This window comes from Mustelus asterias, assembly GCF_964213995.1.
Source record: "Mustelus asterias chromosome 26 unlocalized genomic scaffold, sMusAst1.hap1.1 SUPER_26_unloc_35, whole genome shotgun sequence".
Lineage (NCBI taxonomy): Eukaryota > Metazoa > Chordata > Chondrichthyes > Carcharhiniformes > Triakidae > Mustelus > Mustelus asterias.
This window is the reverse complement of record NW_027590104.1, coordinates 122,943-141,330: the sequence shown is the minus strand read 5'-3', so window position 1 is coordinate 141,330 and position 18,388 is coordinate 122,943. Positions and strand designations below refer to the sequence as shown.

Below are 18,388 nucleotides of genomic sequence, written 5' to 3'. Positions count from 1 at the left end.
TCTTTCCCACCATATCTACTTGTGTAGCCACTTTCAGGGAGCTATGGACTTGAACCCCAAGATCCCTCTGTCCATCAATGCTATCCAGGGTCCTGCCATTGACTGTATACTTACCCTTAACATTTGACCTTCCAAAGTGCAACACTTCACACTTGCCCGGATTAAACTCCATCTGCTACCTCTCTGCAAATATCTGCAACTGATTTATATCCCGCTGTATCCTTTGACAACTTTCTATACTGTCCACAACTCCACATATCTAGAGTTGTCTGCAAATTTACTGACCCATCCATGTTATCATCCAAGTCATTTATATATATCCCAAAGCAATAGGTCCCAGTGCGGATCCCTGTGGAACATAACTAGTCACGGACCTCCAGCCTGAAAAACACCCTTCTACCACAACTCTCTGACTTCTTTGGGCAAGTCAATTCGGAATCCAAGTGGCCAAGTCACCGTGGATCCCATGCTTGTAAATCTTTTGGATGAGCCTAACATGAGGGGCCTTGTCGAAAGCCTTACTAAAGTCCATGTAGACTACATCCACTACTCTACCCTCATCGATCACCTTCATCACCCCTCAAAAAAAACAATCAAGTTAGTAAGACATAACCTGCCCCACACAGGCACATGCTGACTTTCCCGAATAGGCCTGGCCTTTCCAAGTGCAGAAACAAAATGGCAGCGATCAAAGTGGATTTCAACTGTCCCAAAATTAACTGACATGAATTGAGGTTAGGGGGCAAAGAACCATCAAAATGCATTTGTCCAACAATATACTCTACACGTGAAGGTTACAAAAGTATATTACAAGACTACTCAAAGCTGACAGCACACAAAGTGCAAAACAAATAAGTTTCTCCCAATTCTGTATGTTATTCACTCCATTCACAATCACAGTTAACATTTAGCGTGAACATATGTCAAACATGTAGCCTGAGGGTTTATTTTGAGTTTTCATTCTCTCGCTGAGGGGTCTCACTTTGTGGGAGCTGCCCCAGATTTTACTGTGGCCCCAGTACGTTATCCTGAACCTGGGAATGTGTCAGTCTGCGATTACAGAGCTGGAATTAAAAAGGAACTTGGAAACGCAAAGAGAGGGCAGGAAACAATAAGGGGGCAGTAAAAAAGGTAAGACAAAATATATTTTATAAAGACAAAAAATGCAAACAGATAATTCAGACAAGAATACCAAGGATTAAAAAACAAAATGGTAACTTGTGGATGGAGAGAGACGAAATGCACATGGTTCTTAATGATCTGTGTGTCTGTTTTCACAAAACAGGGGAGCGAAGCAGACCTCTCAGTTAAAGATGGGGGTTGTGAAATATTGAATGTGTTAAACTTAGTGAGGGATGAAGTGTTGAGATATTTACCATCTTTGAAAGACTTGGATGAAATGTATCCCAGGCTGCCAAGATGAGGAAGGGAATAAAAAGAAGCTTTAACCATCACTTTCCAGTGCTCTTTGGCTACAGCGTGATGTTGTCAGATTGGAGAACTGCTAATGTTGTACAGTTATTTAAAAAGCAGCAAGGGGTAATTACAGGTCAGTCAGTTTGATCTTGGTGGACAAATTATTCAAAGACCTTCCGACAGTTATTATAAATGATCCTTTGGAAAGGCATCAATTGGTAAAAGACAGGTGATGTCTGACTAACCTCACTGAATTCTTTTCAGATGAGAGAGACACTTGTTTGATGCAGTCTACGTGGGTTTTAGTGAGGTTTTTCTGACGACTGGTCAGAAAAGTAAAAGCCATTGGATCCAAGGGAAAGAAAGTGGTCATTTGGATCCAAAACTGGCTCAGTGGCTAGAATCAAATTGTAATGGTGGATGGATATTTTTTGTAATTGAATGACTATCCAGTGAGGACTCCGTACTCGGCGCCTTGCTGTTTGTGGTAAATATCAATCATTCAGTCTTAAATATAGCAGTGATTGGCACAAGGAAGGTCCTCTGCTTATTTCTCCACTCTTCACAGTTCTGAACATTCCTCTGTAGTTCTTCGTCAGAGCCTCCCATTTCCAAATTCAACGAGCAATAATCCGAGCGAAAGGCGTGGAGAAGTTTCCTGACTTCCTGTAAACTAAACACAAGTCCTCTTCCTGAAGAGTGCTCCACCCATAAGCAGCCATTGTACCTCGGGGTTCCAGCCCTTCCAATATTGCGATCAAACATTTACTGGTTCCATCACCATTGGCCAGGCCTCATAAACCCCACATGGGAGACTTAATTGGGGCTGGAGTGAATTGCAGAAGAAAAACCTTCCTGAGGTTGCAAATGATCCTGCTACAGTGACTTAAATATAAGAGTCATGATTAAGAAGTTTGCAAGTTATATGAAAATTGGTTGAGTCGTTAACAGTGAGACAGAAAGCTTTAGAATGAAGGAAGATGTCTGTGGACTGAACAGCTGGGCAGAAAAGTGTCAAATAAAATTAATCCAGAGTAGTGTGAGGTAACGCATTTAGAAAAGGCGAATAAGCCGATGAAATACACAATAAATGGATGGATTCGGAAAAGAGAGACCAAAGAAACAGAGATATGTTGGAATCCAGGACAAGCTGCATGTACAGAATACTGGTCAAGGCATTAAATGTAAGAAGTTACATTAATCTTATCTTCTGTCTGCAAAAAATCCCTGTCTCTTCATTTCTGTGTAGTCTGTGTAATTTCTATCCCTGATCCTCTGCATCAATGAGATAGAAATTTCTTGCAACTTGCTGAAATGAAACAAATTGGAAATGTGATTGTCTCCCTTTTCAGTGAGGCTCACAGCTTTACCCTCTGTGTGAAAGCTGCTGCCCATCCTCAGCATGGAATTCAATTTAAACATTCCCCACTTACTGCAGAGAAGGGAGCGGCCCTATTCCAGGCATCAAATTCAACCAGTTTGACAACCTGCGGCTAATTCAACTGTCAACAAGTTTCATTTGAAATTTTACTTTAACTCTTCTTGTTCCAGAGATGTTCAGTAAATCAGTCAAATGATAAGAAACAAATTCCAACTGGGACTTCGGAATTTTGAGCAAACATTGATTTCCTGATATTTGTGGTTTCACCCCAGAACCCAGGAGCCAGTTCCTGGTCAATGAGCTGAGAGAAGGGCTGTTTCTCTACATGGAGATTAACCATTTAACTTCCAAACTGAATGATCTCTGAGCAACAATGGCTGCAGCTGCTGGGCAGTGAGCACTAACACTCCAGTTACATTTATTATTGTAAACCAGCAACTGAGACACCAAACACGGTGGATTCTGACCCAATGGAGTTATTCAAGAAGATGCTCAGAATTTCATTAACTCAGGATGACAAGTGAAGTGAATCAATGGCAGGTCATCGTCAACTGTCCTTATCGAGGATGACATCTACTCAGGGTAAATGGAGTTAAGATGCAGATTAGGCAACATTTAATTAAATAGAGGAATAGGCTCAAGGGGCAGAATAATTTCATCCTGTTACTGTATTTAAATGTTGGTTGAATAATGAAGTGTGAAACTTCTGGAGGATTTGCACCTCCCTTTTAATCAGTTGAACTCGGATTGTTTATTTCAGATGGTGCAACATTTTTATTCCGAGAATGATTGGATAATCAGTTTCAAAGGGCAACCTTTAGAAACCATAGTTTAGCAAAAACACTTTTTCAATGTTTGCTAAAAGAAGACATGAGGTTGCTTTGGCAGACAGAGTGAAGGAAAATCCAAAGAGCTTCTATAGGTATGTTAGGAGCAAAAGGATAGTGAGGGATAAAATTGGTCCTCTTGAAGACCAGAGTGGTGGACTGGAACCAAAAGAGATGGGGGAGATACTAAATGATTTTTTTGCATCCGTATTTACTGAGGAAACGGGCATGGAGTCTACGGAAATAGGGCAAACTGGTAGGGAGGCCATGGAACCTTTACAGATTAAAGGGGAGGAGGTGCTCGCTGTCTTGAGGCAAATCAGAGTGGATAAATCCCCAGGACCGGACAGGGTATTCCCACGGACCTTGAGGGAAGCTAGTGTTGAACTTGCAGGGGCCCTGGCAAACATATTTAAAATGGGGGAGCTGCCGGATGATTGGAGGGTGGCTCATGTTGTTCCGTTGTTTAAAAAAGGTTCCAAAAGAAATCCGGGAAATTATAGGCCAGTAAGTTTGACGTCGGTGGTGGGCAAGTTATTGGAAGGTGTGATAAGGGATAGGATCTACAAATATTTGGATAGACAGGGACCTATTAGGGAGAGTCAACATGGCTTTGTGCGTGGTAGGTCATGTTTGACCAATCTATTAGAGTTTTTCGAGGAGGTTACCAGGAAAGTGGATGAAGGGAGGGCAGTGGATGTTGTCTACCTGGATTTCAGCAAGGCCTTTGACAAGGTCCCTCATGGGAGGTTAGTTAGGAAGGTTCAGTCGCTAGGTATACATGGGGAGGTAGTAAATTGGATTAGACACTGGCTCAATGGAAGAAGCCAGAGAGTGGTTGTGGAGGATTGCTTCTCTGAGTGGAGGCCTGTGACTAGTGGTGTGCCGCAGGGATCGGTGTTGGGTCCATTGTTGTTTGTCATCTATATCAATGATCTGGATGATAATGTGGTAAATTGGATCAGCAAGTTTGCTGATGATACAAAGATTGGAGGTGTAGTGGACAGTGAGGAAGGTTTTCAAAGCTTGCAGAGGGATTTGGACCAACTAGAAAAATAGGCTGAAAAATGGCAAATGGAATTTAACGCAGACAAGTGTGAGATCTTGCACTTTGGAAGGACAAACCAAAGAAGAACGTACAGGGTAAATGGTAGGGCTCTGAAGAGTGCAGTTGAACAGAGGGATCTGGGAATACAGGTACAGAATTCCCTAAAAGTGATGTCACAGGTGAATAGGGTCGTAAAGAGTGCCTTTGGTACATTGGCCGGAGTATCGAGTATAAAAGTTGGAGTGTTATGGTAAGGTTATATAAGGCATTGGTGAGGCCAAATTTGGAGTATTGTGTACAGTTTTGGTCACCTAGTTACAGGAAGGATGTAAATAAGATTGAAAGAGTGCAGAGAAGGTTCACAAGGATGTTGCCGGGACTTGAGAAGCTGAGTTACAGAGAGAGATTGAATAGGTTGGGACTTTATTCCCTGGAGCGTAGAAGATTGAGGGGAGATTTGATAGAGGTGTATAAGATTTTGATGAATATAGATAGAGTGAATGCAAGCAGGCTTTTTCGGCTGAGGCTAGGGGAGAAAAAAACCAGAGGGCATGGGTTAAGGGTGAAAGGAGAAAAGTTTAAAGGGAATATTAGGGGGGGCTTCTTCACGCAGAGTGGTGGGAGTGTGGAATGAGCTGCCGGATAAAGTGGTTAATGCGGGGTCATTTTTAATATTTAAGAAAAACTTGGACGGTTTCATGGATGAGAGAGGTGTGGAGGGATATGGTCCAAGTGCAGGTCAGTGGGACTAGGCATAAAATGGTTCGGCACAGACAAGAAGGGCCAAAAGGCTTGTTTCTGAGCTGTAATTTTCTATGGTTCTATGGTTCGATGTTCCATCCTGTGCCAGTTATAGAATCAGGCCCCTAAACTTACTGATAGTTTTATTCTGGGTTCAACCAAAATCGCTGAACAAAAGATTTGCTATCGAGTGATTTTAAATACACAGATTTGGAAATTACTGATTTATAACCTGATCCAATATGCTGAGGATTCTGGATCGGATCCACGAGGTTAAATATCAAATTTAATGTCAGATTGATAACAGTAAGACAGGTGAGAGCAGTGTGCACTCTAATATTGCTTCCAACTCTCCATCTCTGTTGGGCGAGTCCCACTGGTTCTCCTGCAGGACAAGACAACAACTCAGGTTGTTGTTTTACTGTGTGTAAATTACAGACAGTGTGGGCCTCCAAATGAAAAGAGAATCGAGCCAAAGTTTTGAGTCAGGATGACCCTTCATCTGAACTTGTATTTTAGCTCATACTTTAAGTTTCCTGACCTACTAGCTGTAATTGAATCAGAATTTGACCCTATTTAATTCCTAGAAATCAGGAACACAGAGACTCAGTGAGTTGGTAAAGCTACAACATTAAAAAAAACTGGAAATCTATGAATAAGCAGTGTGAGGCCATCCACTTCAGTTCTGAGTATTTTCTCTGTGGGACGTTATGAGGGAAGTTGGATGAAAAAGTGATTACCATCTCCAGGTAAAAGAGATAAAAGCAAAGAGTTCAGGGAAGGAATTTCAGAGCTGCAGATCAAAGGGAGTGGAGATACACAGGAGGCCAAACGTGGAGGAATGCTGAGATCTCAGAGGGGAAAAACCATGGACCTATGTGAACAGGAGGTTGAAAATTCTAGGTCTGGAAGAAGACACAGAGCTAAAGAGAAATGAGGCCTCAAAGGGATATGAAATGCTGGATGAGATAGTTCTCCTGGATGACAAACCAAATAATTTTGGCTTATACTCTGAGTTGAGAGGAATAAGCGGTGATTGCACTGAAACATACAAGTATCTGAAAGGGCTGGGCAATGTAGACACTAAGTAATTATTTTCCACTCGTTCGGAAATCGGAAACAGCAGTGCAAAATCTCAGGATAAGCCGTGGATTGTTTAGAATTGGGGTGAGGAGAAATGTTTTCACTCAGAGGGTTGTGAATCTTTGGAATTCTCTGCCCCAGAGAAGGTGGATGATCCAGCACTGAAAATATTCAGGACTGAGATTTCTGATCTCTTATCGAGTGAAGGGACATGAGGAGCAGCTGGGAAAGTGGAGTTGGGGCAGAAGAGCAGCCACGATTATATTCAATGCAGAGCAGGGGCAAGGGGCCATGCAGTCTACAACTGACACTATTTCTGATGTGTTTAAATTAAAAGCCAGACATTTGCCAACTGGGGACCAAGGCAGTAATATACAAATTAACACTTTCAGTTCACTGCCTGGCAGACAGGAAAAGAAGATATTAATGTCCATGGAGAAGTAGTCAGGGTCAAAGCGGCAGTCAAGTTCACACATTTAGCCAATTAAGAATGGCTGGAACAGAAAAGAGAAAGATCTTACAATGGAGCGTGGACAGTCTTAACAACCATCACCTTGTCTGAATCCGCAATCACCAGCTTCCCCTTTCCCAAAATACAAATGAAGAATCTATCCACCCGCTGCTCTCCATTTTTTCAATTGCAGCTCCCAGCTTCACTTCCAACTGAAATCCTTCATGATAATTTGTGCTGCAATTTGAAAGGGAGCCCAAAAACAGAGAGACTTGGGAAAATGGGCAGAGATTTTAAAAGACAACACTGTTTAAAAAGCTGGGAAAAATTCCAAGTGCCGAATTCGCGTAAAAACTGGAGGAATTCCCGCTGGGGTTTATTTTGGTGGGATTTTCAAATCTCCCACACTCTGCGCACAATGCACTCGCGTGAATCTCCTTCAAAACCCAGGGCGGAGCCTATTCCAGCCGGAGAGGCCGGTGGCAGAGCACTGAGCGGGTCACTGTGCAGACGCTGCTTTGTCAGAGCAGAGACTGGGGCTGGCGCAGTAATCCACACTGCCAGCCTCCCGATTGCTGTCCAGCCCCGCGACCCCACACACATTACTGACCGTGCGACCCCCCACCCCTCCCCCACACGCCCTGATCACTGGTCTCGCAGACATGTCTGGGCCAGCCATGACCTCTCTACCCCCCACTGGCCTGGAGGGGGACTGGGGGGAGATGCTTCCGGCCCCAAAGACTTCAGTCCCAGGCCCGCTATGCAAATGGTCATCAGTATAATTTATACAGCTCCACACCGATTTCTGGCACAAAGCTGACTGCGCCAAAAATCTGGCCAGTGACACACGGAGGCCGTGGCACCCAGCGGGAAGCCCGCTACACGGTCTTCGCTTGCGTCTCTCAGCTCACTGCGCTGCTAGTGGACGGGGGGAATCACCCCCATAAACTACAAAAGGCGAGAGAAGGTTATGTTTATCATTCACCAGTTCAGCCTCAGCTACAGCACTGCGTCCAATTTGAGGTCTCTGGAAAGAATGTAAAGCAGCATTTCCGGCTCAGGTCCAAGAATCAGGATCTTTACCAAATGACTGCAAAGGTTCATGAAGGTGGCTCATCGCCACCTTCTTATCGACAATTAGGGATCAGCAACAAATGTCAGTGACGTCCTGATTCCATTGACAGAGAAGAAAAACTTCGGTTTTTTAGACCATGGAGAAACTGACACTATTCTCCGAGAGCAAAGAATAAAGAGCGTCTGAACAGGGGAGTTCAAAATGAGGAGGCTTTGATAATGAGAAGTGTTTCCACTGACAAAAGGGTCAGAAGCAGATAAGGACAAGTATTCCGCTTTGGATACGGTTGAGGGGGATGACATACCAGTGGTGAGCCGCAGTGAGAGGATCTCCAGCACTGTGTCCGTCTCTGTGGCTCGGGAGGGTAAGGGGCAGAGCGGGAGGGCAATAGTTATTGGGGACCCGTTAGTTAGAGGGATAGATAGGAGTTTCTGTGGCAGCAAAAGAGACTCACGGATGGTATGTTGCCTACCGGATGCCAAGGTCCGTGACGTCTCAGACCGTGTTTTCCGGATTCTGAAGGGGGAGGGGAAACAGTCACAAGTCGTGGTACACATTGGAACCAATGACATAGGTAAGAGAAGGGACGGGGATTTAAAGCAGGAATTTCTGGAGCTGGGCTGGAAGCTGAGAGCCAAGACAAAACATGTGGTCATCTCTGGTACGTTGCCGGTGCCACATGATAGCGAGTTGAGGAACAGGGAGAGAGTGCAGTTAAACATGTGGTTGCAGGGATGGTGTAGGAGGGAGGGTTCCAGATACGTGGATAATTGGAACACATTCTGGGGAAGGTGGGACCTGTACAAACAGGACGGGGTACACCTGAACCAGAGGGGCACCAATATCCTAGGAGGGAAATTTGTTACGGCTCTTCAGGGGGTTTAAACTAATTTGTCAGGGGAGTGGGAAAAGGAGTTGTAGTCCAGAAGTCAGTGCGGGTGGTGAGGTATTAGGGAAGGTATCAGGGTCAAGGGTGGGTACCGGTAGACAGGAAGGTGGGTTGAAGTGTGTCTTTTTCAATGCAAGGAGCATCTGGAACAAGGTAGATGAACTTGGGGCGTGGATTGGTACTTGGGACTACGATGTTGTGGCCATTTCGGAGACGTGGGTAGAACAAGGACAGGAATGGTTGTTGGACGTTCCGGGGTATAGATGTTTCACTAAGTGTAGGGAAGCTGGTAAAAGAGGTGGAGGAGTGGCATTGTTAATCAGGGATAGTTTAACGGCTGCGGAAAGGCACTTCGTGGGGGATCTGCACACTGAGGTAATATGGGCTGAAGTTAGAAATAGGAAAGGAGCGGTCACGTTGCTCGGAGTTTACTATAGGCCCCCAAATAGTAATAGAGATGTGGAGGAAGAAATTGCTAAGCAGATTATGGATATGTGTGGGGGTCACAGGGTAGTTGTCATGGGGGACTTTAACTTTCCAAATATTGATTGGAACCTTTGTAGGTCAAATAGTTTGGATGGGGCAGTTTTTGTGCAGTGTGTGCGGGAGGGCTTCCTGACACAATATGTGGATGGGCCGACTAGAGGTGAGGCCACATTGGATTTGGTACTGGGAAATGAACCGGGCCAAGTGTTAGATTTGGTTGTGGGAGAGCAATTTGGAGATAGTGACCACAATTCGGTGTCTTTTGTTATTGCAATGGAGAGGGATAGGGCCGTACGGCAGGGCAAGGTTTACAATTGGGGGAGGGGTAATTATGATGCGATTAGGCAAGAATTAGGGGGCATAAGTTGGGAACAGAAACTGTCAGGGAAAGGAACTAATGAAAAGTGGAACTTTTTCAAGGAACAAATACTGGATGTCCTTGATAAGTATGTTCCTGTCAGGCAGGGAGGAAATGGCCGAGTGAGGGAACCATGGTTCACAAAAGAGGTGGAATGTCTTGTGAAAAGGAAGAGGGAAGCTTATGTAGGGATGAGGAAACAAGGTTCAGATGGCTCGATTGAGGGTTACAAGTTAGCAAGGAATGAGCTGAAAAAGGGGCTTCGGAGAGCTAGGAGGGGACACGAGAAGTCCTTGGCGGGTCGGATCAAGGAAAACCCCAAGGCTTTTTACTCTTATGTGAGGAATAAAAGAATGACCAGGGTGAGGTTAGGGCCGGTCAAGGACAGTAGTGGGAACTTGTGTATGGAGTCAGTAGAGATAGGCGAGGTGATGAATGAATACTTTTCATCAGTGTTCACCAAGGAGAGGGGCCATGTTTTTGAGGAAGAGAAGGTGTTACAGGCTAATAGGCTGGAGGAAATAGATGTTCGGAGGGAGGATGTCCTGGCAGTTTTGAATAAACTGAAGGTCGATAAGTCCCCTGGGCCTGATGAAATGTATCCTAGGATTCTTTGGGAGGCAAGGGATGAGATTGTAGAGCCTTTGGCTTTGATCTTTGGGTCCTTGCTGTCCACGGGGATGGTGCCAGAGGACTGGAGAATGGCGAATGTTGTTTCTCTGTTTAAGAAAGGGAATAGAAATGACCCTGGTAATTATAGACCGGTTAGTCTTACTTCGGTGGTTGGTAAATTGATGGAAAAGGTCCTTAGAGATGGAATTTACGACCATTTAGAAAGATGCGGATTAATCCGGGATAGTCAGCACGGATTCATGAAGGGCAAGTCGTGCCTCACAAATTTGATAGAATTTTTTGAGGAGGTAACTAAGTGTGTTGATGAAGGTAGGGCAGTTGATGTCATATACATGGATTTTAGTAAGGCGTTTGATAAGGTCCCCCATGGTCGGCTTATGATGAAAGTGAGGAGGTGTGGGATAGAGGGAAAGTTGGCCGATTGGATAGGTAACTGGCTGTCTGATCAAAGACAGAGGGTGGTGGTGGATGGAAAATTTTCGGATTGGAGGCAGGTTGCTAGCAGAGTGCCGCAGGGATCAGTGCTTGGTCCTCTGCTCTTTGTGATTTTTATTAATGACTTAGAGGAGGGGGCTGAAGGGTGGATCAGTAAATTTGCTGATGACACCAAGATTGGTGGAGTAGTGGATGAGGTGGAGGGCTGTTGTAGGCTGCAAAGAGACATAGATAGGTTGCAATGCTGGGCTGAAAAATGGCAAATGGAGTTTAACCCTGATAAATGTGAGGTGATTCATTTTGGTAGGACTAATTTTAATGTGGATTACAGGGTCAAAGGTAGGGTTCTGAAGACTGTGGAGGAACAGAGAGATCTTGGAGTTCATATCCACAGATCTCTAAAGGTTGCCACTCAAGTGGATAGAGCTGTGAAGAAGGCCTATAGTGTGTTAGCTTTTATTAACAGGGGGTTGGAGTTTAAGAACCGTGGGGTTATGCTGCAACTGTACAGGACCTTGGTGAGACCACATTTGGAATATTGTGTGCAGTTCTGGTCACCTCACTATAAGAAGGATGTGGAAGCGCTGGAAAGAGTGCAGAGGAGATTTACCAGGATGCTGCCTGGTTTGGAGGGTAGGTCTTATGAGGAAAGGTTGAGGGAGCTAGGGCTGTTCTCTCTGAAGCGGAGGAGGCTGAGGGGAGACTTAATAGAAGTTTATAAAATGATGAAGGGGATAGATAGAGTGAATGTTCAAAGACTATTTCCTCGGGTGGATGGAGCTATTACAAGGGGCATAACTATAGGGTTCGTGGTCGGAGATACAGGAAGGATATCAGAGGTAGGTTCTTTACGCAGAGAGTGGTTGGGGTGTGGAATGGACTGCCTGCAGTGATAGTGGAGTCAGACACTTTAGGAACATTTAAGCGGTTATTGGATAGGCACATGGAGCACACCAGGATGATAGGGAGTGGGACAGCTTGATCTTGGTTTCAGATAAAACTCGGCGCAACATCGTGGGCCGAAGGGCCTGTTCTGTGCTGTACTGTTCTATTTTCTATGTTCTAGGACAGATTTATGGTGTTCTGTAATTGGTAAAGGAGCCAGAAGGGAGATGAGTTATGTTTTAAACAGCAAGTTCTGATCTGGAAAGAACTATCTGAAAGAGTGAGGCCGCAAATAACCTCCCCCTCCTGTTTCCCCTCCAACGGTCTGCTCTGAGGATTTTAGGGTTTTGAATGGAATTATCAGTTGATAGAAATTTTGCTCACTGATGTGAGACCTCAGGACAAGGGGACAAATATCTTATGATCAGAGCCAGGATATTCAGGGGATAAATTTAGGAAACACTTGCTCACACAAAGGGTGGGGGAAGTGTGGAACTCTCTCCCACATATAGCTGCAGATATTAGCTGTTGAATATTTTCCCAGTGTCTGCGTGGGTTTCCTCCGGGTGCTCTGGTTTCCTTCAACAGTCCAAAGATGTGCGGGTTAGGTGGATTGGCCACGCTAACCTGACCCTAGAGTCAGGGGTTAGCAGGGTAAATATGTGGGTGTTATTGGGGTGGGGCCTGGGTGGGATTGTGGTCGGTGCAGACTTGCTGGGCTGAATGTGCTCCTTCTGCACTGTGGGGATTCTGTGAACAATTTTCACTCTGAGATGGGGATATTTCTGCTGCCAGAAGGTGTGGATCTGAAGCCCAGGCGGCTGGATGGAGTTTGTCTCCCTCATCAATGGGCAGCTCAGGCTGCAGGGACTGAATGTCTGGCTCCTCCTCTTGCTGCTGCCGGAGCTCAGAGCTTGTGCAGCTTCTGGAGCTGGGGGAGGCCATTCGGCCGCTTCAATATGGGACAGCCCACCTTTCAGACAGTTTATCCCTTGTCTGATGTCGGTGAGCTTTGTGTTATTTTTATTGAAGGGTCATTAACATTGTGCAGATTCACACAGACTCTCTCCATGTTACTGGGTCATCAATGTTGCTGATCTTTCCCCTGAGCGGGGACACTCACAATAAGGAAACAGCCTCCTCACCCAGGCCCGGCCCGTTGCTAAGGGAACCTGGCTCAGTCACTGCGCAGGCCTGGCCTGTTGCTAAGGGAACGCGGCTCAGTCACTGCGCAGGCCCGGCCCGTTGCTAAGGGAATGCGGCTCAATCACTGCGCAGGCCCGGCCCGTTGCTAAGGGAATGCGGTTCAATCACTGCGCAGGCGCAGCCTGTTGCTAAGGGAATGTGGCTCAGACACTGCGCAGGCTCGAGCCCGCTGAAGTCAGCTCGGCAGGTCACGTGAGGAGCTGTCAATCAATTGCCTATTCAGCATCTTTGTTCAATCATTGACTGAATAAATTCTGTTAACCTGTTGCATCAAACTCACTGTCTGGTGTCTTTTCATCTTGTTCCAGGAACTTAGTTCATCTCAGTGAGTCTCACACAAGCAGCTGGAGGCACTTTGTGCTCTCATGGTTATCCTGTCCACCCAAATAGTCTGAAGATTTCAAAGGTTTGTGTGAGATTCTTGAATTTAACAATGTATGGGAATAACAATAAACATATGGAATTTTAACCATATCTCACCATTGACTTCAATCATGCACACGTACAAACGCATGTACGCACACACAGAGATGGCCCGGAACTTGCACATGTTCACGTGTGATTTCAAGAAGAAATTAGATATAACTTTTGGGGCTAAAGGGATCGCGGGATTAGGGAGGGGAAGGGGAGATCAGGATATTGAATTTGATGATTAGCCATGAGGAAGAGTTCATAGAGTGTATCTGCGATACCTTCCTTGAACAGTATGTAATGGAACCTACAAGGGAGCAAGCTATCCTAGATCTGGACCTGTGTAATGTGACGGGAATAATTAGTGATCTTACAGTTAGGGATCCTCTTGGAAGAAGCGATCACAGTATGGTTGAATTTAAAATACAGATGGAGCGTGAGAAGGTAAAATCCAATACCAATGTCTTCTGCTTAACCAAAGAGACTACAAAGGGATGAGGGAGGAGTTGGCTCAGGGAAACTGGGAGCAAAAACTTTATGGTGGAACAATTGAGGAAAGTGGAGGACTTTCAAAGCGATCTTTCACAGTGCTCAGCAAAAGTATATACCAGTGATAAGGAAGGACTGTAGAAAAAGAGATAATCAGCCATGGATAGCTGAGGAAATAAAGGAGGGTATCAAATTGAAAGAAAATGCATACAAAGTGGCAAAGATTAGTGGGAACCTGGAGGATTGGGAAATCTTTAAAGGTCAGCAGAAAGCCACAAAAAAAGCTATAAAGGAAAATAAGATGGATTATGAGAGTAAACTCGCTCAGAATAAAAAAAACAGACAGCAAAAGTTTCTACAAATATATAAAATGAAAAAGAATGACTAAAGTAAACATTGGTCCTTTAGAGGATGAGAAGGGGGATGTAAGAACTGGATATGAGAAAATGGCTGAGGCATTGAACAGGTATTTTGCGTCAGTCTTCACAGTGGAAGACACAAATAACATGCCAAGAATTGATGAGTGGAAGGCTATGGCAGGTGAGGACCTCAAAACTATCATTATCATGAAAGAGGTAGTGTTGGGCAAGTTAATGAGGCTAAAGGTAGACAAGTCTCCTGGCCCTGATGAAATGCATCCCAGGGAACTAAAAGAGATGGTGGGGGAAATGCACTGGTGATAATTTACCAAAATTCGCTGGACTCTGGCATGGTTCTCGCAGATTGGAAAACAGCAAATGTGAAGCCACTGTTTAAAAAAGGAGGTAGACAAAAGGCAGGTAACTATAGGCCAGTTAGCTTAACTTCTGGAGTAGAGAAAATGCTTGAAGCTATCATCAAGGAAGAAATAGCGAGACATCTGGATATAAATTGTCCCATTGGTAAGATGCAGCATGGGTTCATGAAGGGAAGGTCATGTTTGACTAATTTGGTGGAATTCTTTGAGAACATTACTTGTGCAGTGGACAATGGGGAACCTGTGGATGTGGTGTATCTGGATTTCCAAAAACCATTTGGCAAGGTGCCGCACCAAAGACTGCTACATAAGATAAAGGTGCACGGTGTTATGTGTAATGTATTGCATGGATAGAGGATTGGTTAACTAACAGAAAGCAAAGAGTGGGGTAAATGGGTGTTTTTCTGGTTGCCGATCACTGACTAGTGGTATGCCTCAGAGATCAGTGTTGGGACTGCAATTGTTTACGATTCACATTGATGATTTGGAGCTGGGGACCAAGTGTAGTGTGCCAAAATTCGCAGATGATACTAAGATGGGTGGCAGAGCAAAGTGTGCAGAGGACGCTGAAAGTCTGCAAAGGGATATAGATAGTTTGTGAGTGGATGAGAGTCTGGCAGATGGAGTACAATGTTGGTAAATATGAGAGCATTCATTTTGGTTGGAATAACAGCAAAATGGACTATTATTTAAATAGTAAAAAATTGCAGCATGCTGCTGTGCAGAGGGACCTGGGTGTTTTTGTGCAGGAATCTCAAGGAGTTGGTTTGCAGGTGCAGCAGGTACTTAAGAAGGTAAATGGAATTTTGTCCTTCATTGCTAGAGGGATGGAGTTTAAAAACAGCGAGGCTATGTTGCAGTTGTATCAGGTGCTGGTGAGGCCACACCTGGAGTACTGTGCACAGTTTTGGTCTCCTTACTTGAGAAAGGATATACTGGCACTGGAGGGGGTGCAGAGGAGATTCAAAAGTTGTTTCCGGAGTTGAGAGGGTTGGCTTATGAGCAGAGACTGAGTAGACTGGGGCTATACTCATTGGAATTCAGAAGAATGAGGGGAGATCTTATAGAAACATATAAGATTATGAAGGGAATAGATAAGATAGAAGCAGGGAAATTATTTCCACTGGCAGCAAAACTAAAACTCGGGGGCATAGCCTCAAAATAAGGGGGAGCAGATTTAGGACTGAGTTGAGGAGGAACTTCTTCACACAAAGGGTTGTGAATCTGTGGAATTCCCTGCCCAGTGAAGCAGTTGAGGCTACCTCGTTGAATGTTTTAAGGCAAGGATAGATACATTTTTGAACAGTAAAGGAATTAAGGGTTGTGGTGAGCGGTCGGGTAAGTGGAGCTGAGTCCACGAAAAGATCAGCCTTGATCTTATTGAATGGCAGAGCAGGCTCAAGGGGCCAGATGGACTACTCCTGCTTCTAGTTCTTATGACCAAAATGAATGGTGGAGCAGGCTCGAAGGGCCGAATGGCCTCCTCCTGCTTCTCGTTTCTATGTTTCACACATAACCCCCATGCAGGCAAACACTTACACACTCACACACTCAATTTCTCTCACAAACACAGACACACACACTCGCACACAGGCACACACCCCTCCCATGCACATATACACACACGCACACATACATGCAGAATACACACACACGTATACACACAACCAAATACGCCTATGCAGACCACCTCACACCCTGATACACACACACACATACTGATACATACACCAATATACGCACGCAGACACACACACACACACAGACACGCACACAAACAAATACAATCTCCCATTTCATTGTTTCATCAAACAAGGACAGGACAGTTCAGAAAATGCAGTTAGATACAGATGAAAACTCCCTTCATATCAGCCTCTCTTTCCCACTCTCCATCCAGCTGGAGTGGGCAAGAGAGAAACAGGGATAGAGATAGAGAGAGAGTAACAGAGAGAGGGGAGAAAAGGAATGGAGTGAGAGTCACAGAGAGGGAGAGGAAGTGATTGAGATAGAGTGTGTTCGGCAGAGTTCCTGCAATGCTGAGTACAATGGCCTTTGAAGGTACCACGCAGAACACAACAAATAGGAGCAGAAGTGGGCCATTCTGCCCCTTGAGGCTGCTCCTCCCATTGATAAGATCATGGCTGATCTGACTGTGGCCTGAACTCTACTTTGCTGCCTGTCTCCCCATAATGCTCAACTCACTCTCTGGGGAAAGTGGTTAGCACTGCTGCTTCACAGCGCCAAGGACCTGGATTTGATTCCCAGCTTGGGTCACTGTCTGTGTGGAGTTTGCATGTTCTCCTCGTGTCTGCATGGGTTTCCTCCGGGTGCTCCGGTTTCCTCCCATATTCTGGTTCGGTGCATTGATCCGAACAGGCGCCAACTAGAGGAATTTCACAGTAACTTCATTGCAGTGTTAATGTAAGACTGACTTGTGACCAATAAATGAATTTTAACTTTGAATTCTAAATACTAACCACCCCCTGAGAGAACAAATTATTCCTCCTCATCTCCATCTTTAATGGGCGCTGTATGAATTTTAAACTGTGCCCTCCCTGATACTAGATTCCCCCATGTTGGCCCTGTTCTGTGATAATACAGATGTTTAAAGATTATTCAGTAGTTCTTTAAGGGTAGCAGACACAGGGAAAAAAGAAGTGACTCTGTACACAACAGATATATTTCAAGGGTATATATATGAGTGGGCAGTAATCTTCTCTCAGAATCAGACAGATTGTGGGTTCAGCTCAGAGCCTCAAATACTAGGCCCTTAGCATCGATCAGAGACTCCGAACACAGCATGATGGGAGAGGGGACAAAGGAAACTGGTGTTGAATTTGTGAGCCTTGCTTTGTGGGAAGCTTTAGTGCTTGGGGAGAATGTCAACTTTTGAATGGACCTACCATATATTAAGCTGATCTTTCACTACACACTATCAGTAACTGCAACACTATATTCTGCACCCTTTCCTCTCCTTCTCCCCTGTGTACTCTATGAACGGTATGTTTTGTCTGTATAGCGCACAAGAAACAATACTTTTCACTGCATCCCAATACAAATCAATCAAATCAAATCAAATTAACACGGTGAAGTTTGGGCCCTGTGGGGTGACAGTTGTCTGAATACAGATTCTATCTTATTGTAACATTCAGGTACCACGTGTACTGAGCTCACCAGCGTTCTGTCTGTATTGTGTGAATCCAGTCTTGAAATATCCAGAGGGATAGAGAGAGAGAGGAAGAGATACAGAGTAACAGAGAGGTCGGGAGAATGAGAGAGAGCAATGCAGAGAGTAACAGTTGTCTGAATACAGATTCTATCTTATTGTAACATTAAGCTACCACATGTACTGAGCTCACCAGCATTTGCAGAAGCCATTATATAAATACTGTTCTGTCTGTATTGTGTGAATACAATCTTGAAATTTGCACTCATGTTGCTAATTCTGCCAAGACAGAAACAGAAAGAGTGTTTGAATTCTCCGTGATTAGACTCCTTAACGGTAAACAACATGGTGGATGAGAGGGATAGAGAGGGAGAGGAAGAGAGAGAGATGGAGCGATGCAGAGTAACAGAGAGATAGGGAGAGGGAGCAATGCAGAGAGTAACAGTTAGACAGTGAGGAATAGAGATTAATTCAGATGGATAGTGAGTGACAGGGGAGTCCGAGACGCTACATAAACAAGGTAAAGATTTGAAAATGGAGGAGTGTTTCTTACCCACTTTTAAAAGATAATCCACACTCACACCACTCACATTTCACACTCTCTGCTCAGTCCTGTGTTGGGGGGTGTTGAGTGTGGGATCAGTGTTTGCTTTTCTCAAACCGCACTGATAT

The 18,388-nt window shown here is 44.7% G+C and overlaps 1 protein-coding gene across 1 annotated transcript in view; it reads right to left on the bottom strand.

Annotated features, from left to right (window-relative positions):
* The window catches only part of LOC144482148 (NACHT, LRR and PYD domains-containing protein 3-like), a 132,167-nt gene extending 118,110 nt beyond the window's left edge, over positions 1–14,057 (bottom strand). The window contains exon 1 of the mRNA XM_078201369.1: positions 13,195–14,057. The gene's annotated coding sequence lies outside the window, so the exon portion shown is untranslated. The remainder of the gene's footprint in view (positions 1–13,194) is intronic.
* Between the last annotated feature and the right edge of the window lie 4,331 nt (positions 14,058–18,388).